Genomic DNA, 17,881 nt, shown 5'->3' with positions numbered 1-17,881 from the left:
ATCTATATTCTAATTTCCAGGCATACAAAAAATAGGCAAAGTGGAGAAACAAGTTATAAACATGTAAGTAGACAAATAATACATATGTTGCTAATACTCCCATTTAGCACTATAGCTATAAAAACCTAAGCAGCAAATAATTCAATTTCAAATTAGTGATGGTATATTGTTATTACATTCTTTATCAAATTGCTATAAGGAGAAAGAGTCTACCAGAACAAAATGAACATGCTTGTTGCAGCAGCACATACACTAAAATTGGAACTATACATAGAAGATTTGCAAGGCCCCTGCACAAGGATGACACAAATTCATGAAGTATTTCATATGAAAAAATATATATATATTGAAATGTCAATTTAACTTTCACGTTAATTTAATTAGATTTGGGGTGACATATTTTATTTTGTTTTTTATTCTGTAGCCAAGGCAACAATGACTTTAAAATATCATTGATATAATTGGTCCATTTTTTATGTGTAACTTCACAATGAAATACACAATATTCTAAATTTCAAGACATAACAATGAAATTCCGTCTCTCAGATGACCGATGAATTCAGTCTGAGAGTTTGATTATCTTATTATTTTGGTCTCTTAAAGTATATATATATATATATATATATATATATATATACACACATATATACTTATATATATGTTATACATATATATAAAATTATTTATTTGACAGACAGAGATCACAAGTAGGCAGAGAGGCAGGCAGAGAGAGAAGAGGAAGCAGGCTCCCCGCCAAGCAGAGAGCCCGATGTGGGGCTTGACCCCAGGACCCTGAGATCATGACCTGAGCCGAAGGCAGAGGCTTTAACACACTGAGCCCCCCAGGCGCCCTTAAAGTATATATATTGATATACTGTGTGTGCGTGTGTGTGTGTGTGTATGATTAAGTAATATATATTATTACTAAGCAATTTATTTATACTTGAATCTTACCTTTTTCTTTTTTTCTTTTTAAACTTTTATTTATTGAGGCACTTGGGTGGCTCAGTGGATTAAGCCGCTGCCTTCAGCTCAGGTCATGATCTCAGGGTCCTGAGATCAAGCCCCACATCGGGCTCTCTGCTCGACAGGGAGCTTGCTTCCTCCTCTCTCTCTGCCTGACTCTCTGCCTACTTGTGATCTCTCTTTCTCTGTCAAATAAATAAATAAAATCTAAAAAAAAAAAAGATTTTATTTATTTATTTGACAGAGATCACAAGTAAGCAGAGAAGCACGCAGAGAGAGAGAGGAGGAAGCAGGCTCACTGCCGAGCAGAGAGACCAATGTGGGGCTCGATCCCAGGACCCTGGGATCATGACCTGAGCTAAAGGCAGAAGCTTTAACCCACTGAGCCACCCAGGAGCCCCAAATCTTATCTTTTTCTAAAATCCCCTCTGGGACAACTGAAGAACAGCTTTATCAACACTGAACAGACTGTTAGATGACATGTTTGAAATTTGTTGTAGTATTTACAAATAAAAGTATTGCTTTAGTATGTGTGTCATGAGTAATGAATATGCCCACATTCTATGTTTTAGCAAAAGAAATGCATTACAGTTAAAAGAGAATCATAATTTCTAAGACCCATAACATGCCATTTTTCTCTCATCTTTTGTTATTTAAAGGGATTTACAGAAGCCTTAGCTGAGGTTTAGTAAGACATTTCATGACTCAGTGTATTCATTATTCATTGCTGTGTAACAAATTAGCCCAAAATTTAACAGCTAAAAGCACAGACCACCTATTATCTTATAGTTTCTGGAGGGCAGGAATTTGGGAACAATGTAGTTGGATAAATTTAACTGAGGGTTTTTCACAAAGCTGCAATCAAGATGTTATCTGAGACTGCAGTCATTTCAGACTCATGTCGAGGAGAAATTGTTTCTAAGCACACTCAAATGCTACTGGCTTAAGACAGCAGGTCTTTATCATGTGGTCAGTTCCACAGGAATACAGACACTGTGACAACCTTTCTTTCACCAAAGCAAAGTAAGAAATAGAGACAACTAAAGCTAGAGCAAGAGAGAAACAAGAAAAAAATTTCCAAGATTGAAGGCATTTTTTTTAAAACTTAATACCAAACATCCCATTACTTCTTCCATATTTTGTACAAAAAAAAAAAAAAAAAAAAAGCTATAGTCCACATTTAGTGAAGGAAATTACATCAGAGCATGAACCAAGAGCCAAAGTTCATAGAGCCTGCCAACCAGAGTCTTATCTCAAGTAATCAATGAGTCATAGCTTTTCTACTATGCAAAATGCACTCTATCCCCTCCAAATTACCTTGAGTTTCATCCTTATGGATTCGGTTCAAAGTCCATAGGCTCAACCTCTAAATCGTGTCCAGATACAAATAAAGCAACCTGAATGTATTTGCTCAAGTACATCACCTCAAGTGTGACTTCTCCAAATCTGTGGATCTGTGAAACTAGAGAGATAGGTAACCTGCTTCCATTTCCCCAACAAACACTCAACATATAGTACTGGAATAAGCATTGGATGGCTGCTACAGGTATTCTAGTTCAAAAGAAAGAAAAAATTGGGAAGACAAAGAAGGAACTAATTCACAGAAATTGTAACATCCAATCGTACAAACACTGGCAGTTCTTTGAGAAGGACTCAGGACAGGATAATTTTCTATGAATTTCAATTGTGACTTAAGTGTTTTTGGTACCATCCTCTTGGTCATGTTCCTTTACTTTCCTTTTTTTATGAACCATAACATGCATCTGCAATGATAGAGTAGGCAATTTGTTAGACATGAGCAGAGAACTGGTGTTTTATGACTGTTAAGAAGTTTCAAACAGCTGGGAGAGACCTCAGGGAACACATAGGCAATCTCCCCTATGACCGTTGCCTACAGTAATCTATAGCTTCATTGTAATACATTTACATCGAGGTTTGACCCCTGTTGTAGAGGACAGCTGCCATGTCAGTTCCAACAAGCACCATATAGGGCCAAAAACTCCCTGTACCCGTCAATGGGAAGAGTCCCTTAGATGACTGGAGGAAACCTTAGCCAGAGACTGACTTGTCTATGACTCATAAATTAGTCAAACATAAAAAGCAAAGATGACCCTGGCCCTCGTGTTGTTGTCACCTCTGCACCTGCCTGCTCTCCCCAACTCCAGAGTATACTCTTGCTTTAACTGCTATAAATGCTTGCTTACTTAAGAATTTGTCTCTGAATTCTTTCTTGGCTGATCTCAAGAACAGAGGTGAAGGAACAGGATTTGCCACTGACAGAACTGAATAGATTTCTCATTGTCCTTCTTGCTAGTAGAATTTTGGGGATCCAGAGGTCTCGCCTAATTTTGTACAATCTCTGACTCTCAATCTAAACAGGTGATGTTTTTGCCCCTCAAATACCAAATCAGTATCTTAACCTTCTACATTAACCAACCAGAAAAAAAAAAGCAAACTAAGCCTGAAAATAGCAGAAGGAATGAAAAAATAAACAGACTCTTCACTCTAAATGTATGTAGTATGGTTATGAATTATATCTTAATAAAGATGTGTAAAAAACTTCAATCAGATGTAATTTATGTTTTAAAAACCAAACATAACTTCAACATGTTAATGATCACAGAAATTTTCACTTTAATCCTCTTTTCTTATTTAGAAAATAAACATTGTAAATCTTTCAAAAGTCAGCCAATAGCAAGTAAAAGAACGTGTCTATAAGGAGAGATACGTGAAGATGATAGGCCTCCATATTGGTTGACATAAAATTGTGTCTAGTATTTGTCCCAATAACACAACATCCAGATATTTTGGACAAAAATGGGCCTACTTTCTTTAGCCCAATACCCTTTTTCTTCCCTCTCCCTTTAATTTTGTTTTTGTTTTTCTATAATCTCATATTAGGAGCTTCTCTTCCAAACTCTTCCAAACAATCCCGGCCAGGGATAAACTACCCTCCTGCACTAAAGCACAGTGATTATGCTATGATTTTATTTCTGCTCTGCATGCTTCTAACAAAGGGCAACTCCACTAGGATGCTATATATGGACTCCAAAGTAGGACGGAGTGCCAGAAAAATCTGCTAAAAGACTCCATGGGGGGAAGAATTAATAAATCACATATGGGAAAAAAAAAATCACATATGAGCCAAGAGTCTGAAATTTTGGAAAGTGTAATGAGAGGGAAAATGGGGAATGAGAATCAATCATTCTTTCCACAAAAGTAGGTTCATCTGTGAATGGGTGTGCATTTGAATTGCAAGGGGGTAGTAGTAGGAACATGATGATATTACCTTGTGTGATGCTTAATTTTCTGTCAGCTTGACTAGGTTAAGGGATGCCCAATTAGTTCTGGGTGTGTCTGTAAAAGTGTTTCTGGAAGAGATTAACATTTGCATTAGTAGACTGAGTGAGGAAAGTCTGCCTTTACCAATGGGAGTAAACCCAGTCCATGAAGCCTGAAAAGAATAGAAGGGGAGGAAGGAAAAAGTCTCTCTTCTTTCTCTCTCCTCCTGAGATAAAACCTTTATCTTCTTCTGCCCCAGAGCCACAGTTCTTGGGCCTTCAGACTCTAGGACTTATACCAGAGGCTCTCTGTTCTCAGGCCTTTCTTTAGTCTCAGACTGGCTTTCACCATCTGCTCTGTCTTTGGAGAACCCTGACTAATATACTTGGCAATATCTGAGAATCTATTAACAATAATAAAGTTCAGAATACTAAAAATTCAATAAAACAAGATAATAAAAACTGAAATTTTGGTCTACTATAAAGGGAACATAGATCATTATCACTTATTTAAAATGTTTATCATTTTTTCTAATTATAATATATTTAGGACTGTGAATATCAATTTGTGTCAGGTTTAAACTATAGTTGAATAAAAATCATACTTTTTTCATTTTACCAAGTTTGTTGCTCAATTTGTCATGGTTTTCTATCCACAATTGAAAAACTTAGAGAAAACATGATTTTCAGTCCATATTTTTGAACAGAGGGCAAAATCTGAGTTGAACTGAAGATTTTTCCATTAATATTAATGCACTTCTCTCTTAATTCACAGTTTTCAATAAAACGTCTTGCCTTTTAAAATATGCATTGTTTTATTATGGTTTTGTTTCAGATAAGCTATTATTCAAAGCGTATCCTATTAAGCACAATTCTTTGTAACTTGGGTTGCCTTTCATATGAAAGAGCTCATTCATCCTCCAAGAAATGACTTAGTACTTATTGCATGTTAAGCATTGTGTTAGATTCAACCAGCTGCTGGAAAAGACAAAGGCACTGCCCCGAGGTGAAAGACCTTATCTTGTAATGTGCCTCCTCTTTAATCCCTCTCTTTCTTTGAAAGACCTCGAAGTGCTTTATTCCAATTTTGTATCATGGTTGGATTTTTGACTGACAGTTTAGAGAAGGTCCTAGAGACATTATTAATAATAAAATAGTTTTGTCTTCTCCCAGTTCTTATCAGGTACTAGTCACCAAGCCTAAATACTTGTACTTTATTATGATAAAAGCATCATGTCCATAATGGCAGTATGAGTTGGGTGCTACTTTTTAATAACCATTTTAAAGACTTTCTAAAATCCAGAACTGTGAGAGAATAAATTTTGTCATCTAAAACAATAAATAAAAATAAAGATAAAATTAGTAAATATTAATTTACAGTGATGTCATATGTTCAATGTAAAGTCACTAAATGACTAGGGGTTCAAAAACAACATCATTTTGATTAAAAAATTCATAATTCTAACTATTCAATACAACAACTTGCAATTGTTTCTATGTTCTTGTTTTAATCTGTTAGATACCATCAGTTTATTGTTTTAATATTAATGTTCATTTAAATGTATGTATAAGACTTTTTAAATGTATGCCTCTTTGATACATATTTTTAAAATAAAGGATGTATTAATATGATAATACTACATTTAATCAATTTCTAGAATGAGAAACCAAGTGTAATAAGGTCAAATAAAACTTCTAGGTGTGAAATATGAACTTTGTAAGAAATTTCTCTTCATTCTCTCTTTCTCTCGCACTCTCTCATTTATTTTATTTTTATTTCTTGTTCTTTTAGATATTTAGTCGTGACTACCCTAGCATATATATATATACCTGCAAAATACATGATCAAAACTCAAGGGTTAATCATTATGTTAGTGCCTACTTGCTAAATACTAAGTTAACTGTGACTCAACTCAGTTTCTTAGATTTTGTACATTTATTGAGTTTTTTGTTAGTAGTAGTAGCAGTAGTAGCCATGTATGTGCATGCACATGGTGATGGTGGCAGTAGAGGGTCAAAAAGTTATACCTTCCTTTTGTCCTGTATTTCTGTTCTTCAGTCATTATTTGTCATTGCACAATTGTGCTTAATTCTTTTGAAGAGGTGTTCTTTTCAGGAAAGTTCCTTTGGAAACTTAAAATCTGACTTCTAAAAGAAAGGAATATTTTGCAGAGGAAACAAACATAGGTGTAACATCAAATATAACAGGCATATATGTGTGTGTGTGTGTGCCTGTAACATGATTTATAATGTATATAACAGGTATAAAAATATAATAGTTTTTATTCAGAGAATAATTAGTTTAAGCAACAGCTCTTTGTAACGGTGGTAGAGGACAGATATACCCTTTAAAAAAATGGAGTAATAATGTGCTTTGAAAAGTATGAGTCTAGTTTTGTTTTATCTGTGATTTTTGTCTTTTTTAATTCTACCAGATCATGCTATATTCTTGGGGAAAAAAATGATTTTACTCCTCTATATTCCATTTCACCTTTTAATTATGTGGTAAATTTTGAATGAGTTATTTAATATAGTATCTGAATAGCAGCTTTGGTTCATAAAAGAACTAGATGGAAACCAAAAAGCATCCTACATATGCTGCATAAATAATTTATTATCAGGACTTTAAAAAGCAAAGGAAGTTGCTGGTAAGTTTTTTGTACTAATTATCAAAGAACTGATGATTGGAAAAAGCTTTCTAAAAATGTAGGACACCACAACCTAAATCTTTTCATGGAGATAGTCACTGGCAAAGGAAATGAATAATTGCAAAGAAAAGTAGCCTGGAGGACAATGGAAGAAAGTGGAAAGGCTATCATATGAAATAGAACAATTGGAAAAGATGTGTGATTTTAGCTTAAAGAAAGGTGAGGAATAGTAACAAAGCTAGAGAAAATGGTGAGACATTCATAGCATCCTGGTTAAACAAAGTTAGAAAGCATGGAAAGAAGTGAGAAATGCTTGAGGGGATCTGGGAAAATTATGGTAATAATTGAATAAAAAATGAAGGAGTTTAAAATTCAATGTGAATAAGATTATGAGCAATACTAAAACATGAGGGAGAACTACACTGCAAATAACACTTACAAAAATAAGGACTAATTAAATTTATTAAAATTGTTGGCCAATATATTTTAGATTAAAGAATACATACAGGGGCGCCTGGGTGGCTCAGTGAGTTAAAGCCTCTGCCTTCGGCTCAGGTCATGATCCCAGGGTCCTGGGATCGAGCCCCATGTCCGGCTCTCTGCTCCGCAGGGAGCCTGCTTCCTCCTCTCTCTCTGCCTGCCTCTCTGCCTACTTGTGATTTCTCTCTGTCAAATAAAAAATAAAAAAAAAAAAAAAAGAATACATACAGGGTTGTTAAGTATCACTTAAGATCATTACAACTCTTCAAGCACGTGAATTTGAAGTTACTCATGAAGTTGGCAAATTTTACTTCCTTACATATCGTTATCATTAGATGGTTGTTTTTCTAAGTGATCACAGCAAATCAAGATTGAAAAATTTACTTTTAAAAGGATTCAAATGACTTAAAATGGATTTTTTTTTTATGTTACAAAATGCCTTCTGGGGCATCTGGGTGGCTCAGTCAGTTAAGCATCAAATTCTTGCTTTTCACTCAGGTCATGAGACCAAGACCTTTATCAGGCTCTACACTAGGCAAGGAGACTGTTTAAGATTCTCTCGCTCTTTATTTGCCCTTCCACCCCCACTCCCCAACCTCTTTAAAAAATGCCTTTTATGTTGAAGTCATTCAATCAAAGTCATTTGACTTGTCAAAGAAAATTTGACTCTTTAAGAAACATGAGCCAAATCTTCATGGATATTTCTAACAGCATGTGGAAACACAGAAGATAACCATTCTTCTTTAATCCTCACTTTGCTGGGTTTGAGAGACTTGACATTTTTCTCAACATTCAAAAAATATCTGCAGAGAGAAGAGTGTCTCTTTTTTTCAGAGAAAGTTGAAATTTTATGAGGATTTGGTTGATCCAACTCTGATAAAGCATCACAAATACCTAATGTCAGCGAGCAGAAGTTATGACCAAGTTAACAGAAAGAAAAACAAAACAAACACTCTTGAATCTACCTTGAAACCCCAGTTGTCTAATTGATATATTTATTTGTGTGATCAGATAATTTTACTTGAAATGTCATAAGCTAAGCCACAGATGAAGTATTACTATGTTATTCCTGGGTGACTTGTTTGAAATAATTTCATTTTTCCTCTAATCACTGAATAATTAGTACAGTATATGATAAGCCACAATAATAAAGAAATGAAAAATTTGGTGGTGAAGCTTCATGACAGTCCCCAGCTAAGGAGCAGTCATCTGATGGATGATGGACCACATAGTTGTTAATGCATGTATTTGGAATATCGTGAACATAAGCCCACAGAATGAAATATACACTCACAGTACACATTAAGTAAAAATAATTAAAGCATTTTATGAAAGTGTTTTATCATTTACAAATCTATAAAATATAATGCTGTATCTATACAAATCTATAAAATATAATTCTCTATAGTCATATCTTTTATGTTCATTCCCTTACTCCCCATTATATCAGGACGTTTTGCCTTACATATCACTTGAAAATGCATCTCCTTTCTTCTTTCAATTTAATTTTAAAAGATTCTAAAAAGAAGTAGAAAAAGAGAGTGGCTTAATTTTCAAGAGTAAATATTTGTTCTTTGAAATAACATTTATCCCTGTGACGATCATTTGCTGTTTGGTGTGTGATTGTGTTAGAGGAAAATGAGGCAAATGAGAGCCAAATCGACTGACTTTTTTGTATATACTTGATTAAATGTATAAAAAGTGAAACAAAATATGGAAGTTTAGTCTCATGCCTGCCTAGTTCGACAGTGAACAATTACTGAAGACTAAAGCCTTTTGAAGCATTATATGTATTAAATACTATGACAATGCATCCACAGTCACCTTTATTTCAGAATTAAGCATTAAATATTTTTGTGCTACATTTTCCCCCAAATTTCTTAAGAACATCTGCTAAAGTCAGGATATTTGGTTTGAGTTTTGTTGTGTAATGCACTGATTTTTATAAAACATACTTCAAAGTCAAATGAAAACTTTGAAATTATCTCAGTAGAAAAGAAATATATAACTGTATTTGAGAATCAATGCATTTTCATTATTGGTCTATTATTAAAATCCAAATTCTCATTTATGGCTGTCAGTGTGGTTTCTGTACATGTAACTTGCTGGCAGTGAACTTATGTTACAGAGAGAAAGATTCTCAGGTTGGAAGTTAACATTTGCAGCTTTAGTCAAGCTTTTTTTTTTTTCCTTTTCCCTCTTCCCTTAACAAGCCATCTGTGTATTCTCATAATTACACCACTAGCAGTGACATCCTCTAAATTTTGATTACTCATGGTTTTGAAGTATGCTTAAAATGATAGTGAAGAGTATAAAGCAAAACTAGACAGAAAACAGAGAGAGAAAAAAACAATTAATTGGATGTAAACCTAACATTTAGGAATGAAATAGCAATAGTGACAAAAGTAAATGGGGGCACCTAGGTGGCTCAGTCACTTAATCCTCCCACTCTTGATTTTGGCTGAGGTCATGATGTTATGGGTGGTGAGATAAAGCCTCACTCTGGACGCCACACTCAGCTTGAAGATTCTCTCCTTCTGCCCCTCCCTGCACTCACTCATTCTTTCTCTCTCTCAGATAAATAAATCAATCTTAAAAAGAAGATAAATGTGAATGGAAGACTACAATTGGAAACATTTCTCAGCTAACTTAAAATACACAATGATAAGTGATTTTTTTCCCACTTTATTTATTTTTTTCAGCGTAACAGTATTCATTGTTTTTGCACAACACCCAGTGCTCCATGCAAAACGTGCCCTCCCTATTACCCACCACCTGTTCCCCCAACCTCCCACCCCTGACCCTTCAAAACCCTCAGGTTGTTTTTCAGAGTCCATAGTCTCTTATAGTTTGCCTCCCCTCCCCAATGTCCATAGCCCCCTCCCCCTCTCCCAATCCCACCTCCCCCCAGCAACCCCCAGTTTCTTTTGTGAGATTAAGAGTCATTTATGGTTTGTCTCCCTCCCAATCCCATCTTGTTTCATTTATTCTTCTCCTATCCCCCTAACCCCCCATGTTGCTTCTCCATGTCCTCATATCAGGGAGATCATATGATAGTTGTCTTTCTCTGATTGACTTATTTCACTAAGCATGATACGCTCTAGTTCCATCCACGTCATCGCAAATGGCAAGATTTCATTTCTTTTGATGGCTGCATAGTATTCCATTGTGTATATATACCAGATCTTCTTTATCCATTCATCTGTTGATGGACATCTAGGTTCTTTCCATAGTTTGGCTATTGTACACATTGCTGCTATAAACATTCGGGTACACGTGCCCCTTCGGATCACTACGTCTGTATCTTTAGGGTAAATACCCAGTAGTGCAATTGCTGGGTCATAGGGTAGTTCTATTTTCAACATTTTGAGGAACCTCCATGCTGTTTTCCAGAGTGGTTGCACCAGCTTGCATTCCCACCAACAGTGGAGGAGGGTTCCCCTTTCTCCACATCCTCGCCAGCATCTGTCATTTCCTGACTTGTTAATTTTAGCCATTCTGACTGGTGTGAGGTGATATCTCATTGTGGTTTTGATTTGTATTTCCCTGATGCCAAGTGACGTGGAGCACTTTTTCATGTGTCTGTTGGCCATCTGGATGTCTTCTTTGCAGAAATGTCTGTTCATGTCCTCTGCCCAATTTCTTGATTGGATTGTTTGTTCTTTGGGTGTTGAGTTTGCTAAGTTCCTTATAGATTTTGGATACTAGCCCTTTATCTGATATGTCGTTTGCAAATATCTTCTCCCATTCTGTCAGTTGTCTTTCGGTTTTGTTAACTGTTTCCTTTGCTGTGCAAAAGCTTTTGATCTTGATGAAATCCCAATAGTTCATTTTTGCCCTTGCTTCCCTTGCCTTTGCCATTGTTCCTAGGAAGATGTTGCTGTGGCTGAGGTCGAAGAGGTTGCTGCCTGCATTCTCCTCAAGGATTTTGATGGATTCCTTTATCACATTGAGGTCCTTCATCCATTTGGAGTCTATTTTCGTGTGTGGTGTAAGGAAGTGGTCCAATTTCATTTTTCTGCATGTGGCTGTCCAATTTTCCCAGCACCATTTATTGAAGAGGCTGTCGTTTTTCCATTGGACATTCTTTCCTGCTTTGTCGAAGATGAGTTGACCATAGAGTTGAGGGTCGATTTCTGGGCTCTCTATTCTGTTCCACTGATCTATGTGTCTGTTTTTGTGCCAATACCATGCTGTCTTGATGATGACAGCTTTGTAATAGAGCTTGAAGCCCGGAATTGTGATGCCACCAACTTTGGCTTTGTTCTTCAATATTTCTTTGGCTATTCGAGGTCTTTTCTGGTTCCATATAAATTTTAGGATTATCTGTTCCATTTCTTTGAAAAAAATGAATGGTATTTTGATAGGGATTGCATTAAATATGTAGATTGCTTTAGGTTGCATGGACATTTTCACAATATTTATTATTCCAATCCAGGAGCATGGAACATTTTTCCATTTCTTTGTGTCTTCCTCAATTTCTTTCATGAGTACTTTATAATTTTCTGTGTATAGATTCTTAGCCTCTTTGGTTAGGTTTATTCCTAGGTATCTTATAGTTTTGGGTACAATTGTAAATGGGATTGACTCCTTAATTTCTCTTTCTTCTGTCTTGTTGTTGGTGTACAGAAATGCAACTGATTTCTGTGCATTGATTTTATATCCTGACACTTTACTGAATTCCTGGACAAGTTCTAGCAGTTTTGGAGTGGAGTCTTTTGGGTTTTCCACATATAGTATCATATCATCTGCGAAGAGTGATAGTTTGACTTCTTCTTTACCAATTTGGATGCCTTTAATTTCTTTTTGTTGTCTGATTGCTGAGGCTAGGACTTCTAGTACTATGTTGAATAGCAGTGGTGATAATGGACATCCCTGCCGTGTTCCTGACCTTAGCGGAAAAGCTTTCAGTTTTTCTCCATTGAGAATGATATTTGCGGTGGGATTTTCATAGATGGCTTTGATAATATTGAGGTATGTGCCCTCTATCCCTACACTTTGAAGAGTTTTGATCAGGAAGGGATGCTGTACTTTGTCAAATGATTTTTCAGCATCTATTGAGAGTATCATATGGTTCTTGTTCTTTCTTTTATTAATGTGTGGTATCACATTGATTGATTTGCGGATGTTGAACCATCCCTGCAGCCCTGGAATAAATCCCACTTGATCGTGGTGAATAATCCTTTTAATGTACTGTTGAATCCTATTGGCTAGTATTTTGGCGAGAATTTTTGCATCTGTGTTCATCAAGGATATTGGTCTGTAGTTCTCTTTTTTGGTGGGATCCTTGTCTGGTTTTGGGATCAAGGTGATGCTGGCCTCATAAAATGAGTTTGGAAGTTTTCCTTCCATTTCTATTTTTTGGAACAGTTTCAGGAGAATAGGAATGAGTTAATCTTTAAATGTTTGGTAGAATTCCCCTGGGAAGCCGTCTGACCCTGGGCTTTTGTTTGTTTGGAGATTTTTGATGACTGTTTCAATCTCCTTACTGGTTATGGGCCTGTTCAGGTTTTCCATTTCTTCCTGGTTCAGTTGTGGTAGTTTATATGTCTCTAGGAATGCATCCATTTCTTCCAGATTGTCAAATTTGTTGGCGTAGAGTTGCTCATAGTATGTTCTTATAATTGTCTGTATTTCTTTGGTGTTAGTTGTGATCTCTCCTCTTTCATTCATGATTTTATTTATTTGGGTCCTTTCTCTTTTCTTTTTGATGAGTCTGGCCAGGGGTTTATCAATCTTATTGATTCTTTCAAAGAACCAGCTCCTCGTTTCATTGATTTGTTCTATTGTTTTTTTGGTTTCTATTTCATTGATTTCTGCTCTGATCTTTATGATTTCTCTTCTCCTGCTGGGTTAGGGTTTCTTTCTTGTTCTTTCTCCAGCTCCTTTACGTGTAGGGTTAGGTTGTGTACTTGAGACCTTTCTTGTTTCTTGAGAAAGGCTTGTACCACTATATATTTTCCTCTCAGGACTGCCTTTGCTGTGTCCCACAGATTTTGAACTGTTGTGTTTTCATTATCATTTGTTTCCATGAATTTTTTCAATTCTTCTTTAATTTCCTGGTTGACCCATTCATTCTTTAGAAGGATGCTGTTTAGTCTCCATGTATTTGGGTTCTTTCCAGCTTTCCTCTTGTGATTGAGTTCTAGCTTCAGAGCATTGTGGTCTGAAAATATGCAGGGAATGATCCCAATCTTTTGATACCGGTTGAGACCTGATTTGTGACCCAGGATGTGATCTATTCTGGAGAAGGTTCTGTGTGCACTAGAGAAGAATGTGTATTCTGTTGCTTTGGGATGAAATGTTCTGAATATATCTGTGATGTCCATCTGGTCCAGTGTGTCATTTAAGGCCTTTATTTCCTTGTTGATCTTTTGCTTGGCTGATCTGTCCATTTCAGTGAGGGGAGTGTTCAAGTCCCCTACTATTATTGTATTATTATTGGTGTGTTTCTTTGATTTTGTTATTAATTGGTTGATATAGTTGGCTGCTCCCACGTTTGGGGCATAGATATTTAAAATTGTTAGATCTTCTTGTTGGACAGACCCTTTGAGTAGGATATAGTGTCCTTCCTCATCTCTTGTTATAGTCTTTGGCTTAAAATCAAATTGATCTGATATAAGGATTGCCACCCCAGCTTTCTTCTGATGCCCATTAGCATGGTAAATTGTTTTCCACCCCCTCACTTTAAATCTGGAGGTGTCTTCGTGTCTAAAATGAGTTTCTTGTAGGCAACATACTGATGGGTTTTGTTTTTTTATCCATTCTGATACCCTGTGTCTTTTGATTGGGGCATTTAGCCCATTAACATTCAGGGTAACTATTGAGAGATATGAATTTAGTGCCATTATTAGTCTGTAAGGTGACTGTTACTGTATATTGTCTCTGTACCTTTCTGATCTACTACTTTTAGGCTCTCTCTTTGCTTAGAGGACCCCTTTCAATATTTCCTGTAGAGCTGGTTTGGTGTTTGCAAATTCTTTCAGTTTTTGTTTGTCCTGGAAGCTTTTGATCTCTCCTTCTATTTTCAATGATAGCCTAGCTGGATAGAGTATTCTTGGCTGCATGTATTTCTCGTTTAGTGCTCTGAATATATCATGCCAGCTCTTCCTGGCCTGCCAGGTCTCTGTGGATAAGTCTGCTGCCAATCTAATATTTTTACCATTGTATGTTACAGACTTCTTTTCTCGGGCTGCTTTCAGGATTTTCTCTTTGTCACTAAGACTTGTAAATTTTACTATTAGGTGACGGGGTGTGGACCTATTCTTGTTGACTTTGAGGGGGGTTCTCTGCATCTCCTGGATTTTGATGCTTGTTCCCTTTGCCATATTAGGGAAATTCTCTCCAATAATTCTCTCCAATAGACCTTCTGCTCCCCTCTCTGTTTCTTCTTCTTCTGGAATCCCAATTATTCTAATGTTGTTTCGTCTTATGGTGTCACTTATCTCTCGAATTCTCCCCTCATGGTCCAGTAGCTGTTTGTCCCTCTTTTGTTTGGCTTCTTTATTCTCTGTCATTTGGTCTTCTATATCACTAATTCTTTCTTCTGCCTCATTTATCCTAGCAGTGAGAGCCTCCATTTTTTATTGCACCTCATTAATAGCTTTTTTGATTTCTACTTGGTTAGATTTTAGTTCTTTAATTTCTCCAGAAAGGGCTTTAATATCTCCAGAGAGGGTTCCTCTAATATCTTCCATGCCTTTTTCGAGCCTGGCTAGAATGTTCAGAATTGTCATTCTGAACTCTTGATCTGACATATTACCAATGTCTGTGTTGATTAGGTCCCTAGCCTTCGGTACTGTCTCTTGTTCTTTTGTTTGTGGTGATTTTTTCCACCTTGTCATTTTGTCCAGATAAGAGGATATAAAGGAGCAAATAAAATACTAAAAGGGTGGCAAAGACCCCAGAAAAATGCGCTGTAACCAAATGAGAAGAGACCCCAAATTGTGGGGGGGAGAAAGGGGATAAAAAGAGGTTCAGAAAAAAAAAAGAAAAAAATTTAAAAAATAAAACAAATAAAGAAAAAATATAAAAAAGAAAGAATATATATATATATATATTTAGATAAACTAGTCAAAAAAACGTTAAAAAAGAAAAGGGTAAAAGTTTAAAAAAATTTAGCAGAAGAAGAAAAAAGAAAAAAATTTGAAAAAAGAAAAAAAGAAAAAAAAATTGAAGTAGGCACAAGACTAAAGAATCATGGGGAGAAAGCCATGAGTTCCGTGCTTTGCTTTCTCCTCCTCTGGAATTGCGCTGCTTTCTTAGGAATTGAACCTACTTTCCTTGATAGATGAACTTCGTCCTGGCTGGATATTTTGTTGATCTTCTGGGGGAGGGGCCTGTTGTAGTGACTCTCAAGTGTCTTTGCCTGAGGCGGGATTGCACCGCCCTTACCGGCGGCCGGACTAAGTAATCGGCTTGGGTTCGCTTTTGGGAGCTTTTGTTCCCTGAACGCTTTCCATAGAGTTCCGGAGGATGGGAATGAAAATGGCGGCCTCCTAGTCTCCGGCCCGGAGGAGCCGAGAGCCTGGGGCCCCACTCCTCAGTGCGCCCCCAGAGGACAGCACGCAATCACTCCTGTATCCCCAGCCTCTAGCCGTGCTCCGAGCTCACCCAGCCCGCGACCAGTTCAAGGTAACCCCTAGCTGAGAGTTCAGTCCTCGGCTCTGTCTCTGCAGCCGGCTTCTCCATTCTAATACCTGCGAGCTCTGTGACACTCCGACACCCCAGATCCTTCTGTGACCCTGCGGGACCTGGGGCCACGCTGACCCTGCGTGGGCTTCACCCTGGTTTAGCCTCTGGAGCAATGTCCCTCAGTGGAACTGACTTTTAAAAGTCCTGATTTTGTGCTCCCTTCCTCCGCCGCTTGCCGGGAGCCAGCCCCTCCCCCCGTGGTCTATCTTCCCGTCGTTTTAGATTCACTTCTCCGCCAGTCCTACCTTTCAGAAAGTGGTTGATTTTCTGTTTCCAGAGTTGCTGTTCTTCTTCTCTTCGATCTCCCATTGGATTTGTAGGAGTTTGCAATGTTTAGATAAGCTATCGAGCTGATCTCCTGCTACCTGATGTAGTCTCAGCCTGCTACTTCTCTGCCATCTTGACTCCTCCCCGATAAGTGATTTTATACACATCTGGAGTCAGCTTTGTTTTCAAGATGCCATTTTAACTCTTCAATAAGAATCTAAGATGTGCTTGGGATACCTTGTAATAATGTCACTGAAATAATACACACGTATTAAGTGCTTACTATGTTGCCTTCATGATTCTAATTTTGTAAAGATTATTAAAGCTACTTGTGAAAGTAAAAGCAGAACTTGGCTGAGGTACAGCTCACAGTAGATTCTCTAGGTCCACAGAAACTTCCATTATTCATTTCCCTAGTTGCCAATGTATAAATATAATGGAAATGTTTGGGAATTGGCAGAATTCCTACATTTATTACTCGGTCAATGGTGTAAGGATTTTTACACCAGGGAAGGCAACGTGGAAGTCTATTATACTTCTCTCACCTGGTCAGAATACTTAGCAAAAAAATAAAAATCTGCCCTTGGATGAACAACAGTGATTTTTGCCATCCTTAAATACCTATTGGATGCAAAGTTCATGTTCCCCATAAGGACCTCATTTAGTCACTGTCTGTTGCCCCAGAAAGCAAGATGGAGCCTAGAAGATGACAGTGGATTTCAGGAAAGTCAACCAAGTGGTAATTCTAATTGCAGTTGCAGTGATAAATATATTAGCTTTTCTAGAACAGAATAAGATTGCTGCAGGTGCAGGGAAGAGGCCATTAATCAAACAAATATGTTCTCTAATATTCCATAAGGAAGGACAAGAGCAGTTTTCATTAACAAAAGACAGACAGTAGTATTTGCTGAAGGTACCGTCCAAGGGCTGTTATCTACCCCATCCTCCACAAATTATTATCCACAGGGATATAAACCATCTAGATATTCTGATGGCTCCATGTTAATTGGCAATAAGCAAAAGTGAAAAGTAGCCTTGGAAGCCTTGTTAAAAAAACATGTGTTCTATAGAATAAAAAATAAAAATGAAAAGATTCTGTATGATGTCATATCAGTGAAGTATTTAGAGGTTACTGGTTTAGGCCATGCCAGAAAGTCACTGCTGATAAGGTTATAGAATTAGGAATATTATGGATTGTTGGTGGGAATGCAAATTGGTGCAACCACCCTGAAAAATAGTTAAAGTTTCTTATAAAGATAAGTATGCTTAGTGAACAAAACAGAACTTTCATTCTTGGGTATTCACTCTAGAGAAATGGAAATAAATATTTATACAAAGACCTAACACAAATATTTAAAGAAACTCTTTCATAACTATAATAAAATACACTGGAAATCGCCCAAACGTCCTTCAGTTGGTGAGTGAATAAACAAACTGATATATCCACATGCAATATTATGATTTAAAAGAAATACATATTTGGTTATTCAGATCACCAAAATATATTTTTCATGTGTATTTGGTCTTTGCCTATGGCTCTTTTCT

General features: G+C 36.8%; 1 non-coding gene across 1 annotated transcript; it reads left to right on the top strand.

Annotated features, from left to right (window-relative positions):
* Positions 1 to 228: 228 nt before the first annotated feature.
* On the top strand, positions 229 to 333 carry LOC123925364. Its single transcript, XR_006814969.1, has one exon. It is a non-coding gene; the product is annotated as a U6 spliceosomal RNA (small nuclear RNA).
* The last annotated feature ends 17,548 nt before the right edge of the window (positions 334 to 17,881 follow it).

The sequence above is a fragment of the Meles meles genome, chromosome 14 (genome assembly GCF_922984935.1).
Source record: "Meles meles chromosome 14, mMelMel3.1 paternal haplotype, whole genome shotgun sequence".
NCBI classification, from domain to species: Eukaryota; Metazoa; Chordata; class Mammalia; order Carnivora; family Mustelidae; genus Meles; species Meles meles.
This window is presented reverse-complemented; position numbering and strand designations above follow the sequence as displayed.